The sequence below is a fragment of the Propithecus coquereli genome, unplaced genomic scaffold (genome assembly GCF_000956105.1).
Source record: "Propithecus coquereli isolate 6110/MARCELLA unplaced genomic scaffold, Pcoq_1.0 Scaffold49, whole genome shotgun sequence".
Lineage (NCBI taxonomy): Eukaryota > Metazoa > Chordata > Mammalia > Primates > Indriidae > Propithecus > Propithecus coquereli.
This window is the reverse complement of record NW_012150729.1, coordinates 2,271,056-2,273,252: the sequence shown is the minus strand read 5'-3', so window position 1 is coordinate 2,273,252 and position 2,197 is coordinate 2,271,056. Positions and strand designations below refer to the sequence as shown.

Genomic DNA, 2,197 nt, shown 5'->3' with positions numbered 1-2,197 from the left:
AAAGTACTTTTCTTCTATAGAATTTGAATGCTTTTTACAATGATAATATATTTATAGTCAGAAATAAGAATAATATAACACTTTTCCCTTTGAAAAGAAAAAAATATATACAAACAATATCTTCTACAAATATTGAAAAAAGTCTACTGGACTCAAAATAGGTCATATCTATTGTTTCTTCCTTGTTTAGGTTCTCATAAATTATTCACGGAAATCCTATCTATGCTAATAATTATTTTTTGTTCATTATTCCTTTGCATTCTTTTTCAGAAAATGAGAGGTATTATATTCTGTAGTCATTTACATTATAGAATGTTCCTCATAATAGCTATTTTCTTAAGCCATGTTTACATGATTTTTAAAAAATCACATAAATAAAAACAATTACATTGACTAAACCTAGAGTATTTTTACATAAACCAATAATTTTAGCCTGAACTTGAACAACAACTTGAACTCACCAATTATTTCAGAATTATTTTTAAGGTTAAAGTCAAGAAAATTTTAAAAACCAATAGTTTCCTTCAATTTTAGAGAAAAAACAATTAGAAAATAGTCTTCAATGAGACAAATTAACTTTACAAACAATAACAATGATGTAATAATATTATATGTCTTTATATCTCTACATATTGATCTATAGATGGAAATACAGATATATAAAACCCAGTAATAAACTAATAAACTGCAGAGCTTGTGTAGGACCCATATGAAGAAATTCCAAAACTTTACTAAGAAACAAAAATTTTTGAAAACATCTCTATATGAGTAAATGACAATATTATAAGGATGTCCCAAATAATTTATAAATTTAATGTAATTCTGTGTAGAATTTCCAATGAATTTTTGAATTAGCTGTGACATTAAGTTTTTTAATTATGAAAATAATACAGGCTTCTTGTGAAAAATGCAGGCCAGGCAGAAGGTGTTAAGTGAAAAATATTGTCCTCAGCCTACATCCTGTCTCCTCAATCCAATTCCCCAGAGGTAAATCACTGTAAACAACTTTTTAAAAAAAAAATTGTGGTAAAATATACATGCAATAAAATTTACCATTTTAACCATTTTTTTCTTAAAGCTAATTATATTTTAACCGTTTTTAATTGTACAGTTCAGTGGCATTAAGTACATTCACATTGCTGTGCAACCATCACTGTCATTCATCTCCAGAAATTTTCCATCTTGCAAAACTGAAACTTCATACCCGTTAACAATAATTCCCATTCCTCCCTTCCCCCAGCCCCTAGAAACCACCGTTATACTTTCTGTCTCTATGAACTTGACTACTCCAGGTAGTCCTCTCATGAGAGGACTCATACAGTATTTTCCGTTTTGTGTGTAAATAGCTTTTTAATATCCTTTTTGGAAGACTTTTTTAAAGACTTTTTTTAAATTGTAAGAGTAATGCATGTTTACCGTAGAATATCCAAACTACATGAAAAGACTATAGGCAAAAGCAAGAGTTCCTCTTCCCCACAATGTCCATTCTCCCTCATCAAAGTTAATAATTGTTAATAATTTTGGGGGACAGGGCTAGGTGGTTCACACCTGTAATCCCAGCACTTTGGGAAGCAGAGGTGGGATAATCGCTTGAGCCCAGGAGTTCAAGGTTGCAGTGAACTGTGATCACATCACCCCACTCCAGCTTGCGTGACAGAGCGAGACCCTATTTCAAAAAAAAAAACACAATTTTTTTTTGACCCATTCTTCCGGAACTTTTTAATATATCTATAATGTGTATTCTCACATACACATGGGCATGCACACACCTCTATGCTTTTTCTGACTTTTTTTTAATTATAAGAAGGATAACATACATACTGTTGTACAACTTGCTTTTCTCGTTTATTATATCTTGGGCATTTTTCCATAGCAAAACATATGTGCTTAAAGTGAATCTTTTTTAACTTAATAAAGTAATTCTGAAGTACATGAAAGAATAAATAGTCAAGAATGACAAAGAAAATTTTGGATAAAAACTACTGAAGAAGGACTTGCAATACCAGATATAAGAGTGTACAATTAAAATATTGTGATAGGCCAGATGCGGTGGCTGACGCCTGTAATCCTAGCACTCTGGGAGGCCAAGGCTCAAGGATTGCTTGAGCTCAGGAGTTCTACACCAGCCTCAGCAAGAGTGATACCCTGTCTCTACTAAAATGAAAAATTAGCCGGGCATGGTGGTGCTCTCCTGTAG

General features: G+C 31.9%; 1 long non-coding RNA gene across 1 annotated transcript in view; it reads left to right on the top strand.

Moving 5' to 3' along the window:
• The first annotated feature begins 1,280 nt into the window (after window positions 1–1,280).
• The window catches only part of LOC105819573, a 52,046-nt gene continuing 51,129 nt past the window's right edge, over window positions 1,281–2,197 (top strand). Inside the window, exon 1 of the long non-coding RNA XR_001137965.1 lies at window positions 1,281–1,338. This is a non-coding gene — a long non-coding RNA (uncharacterized LOC105819573). The remainder of the gene's footprint in view (window positions 1,339–2,197) is intronic.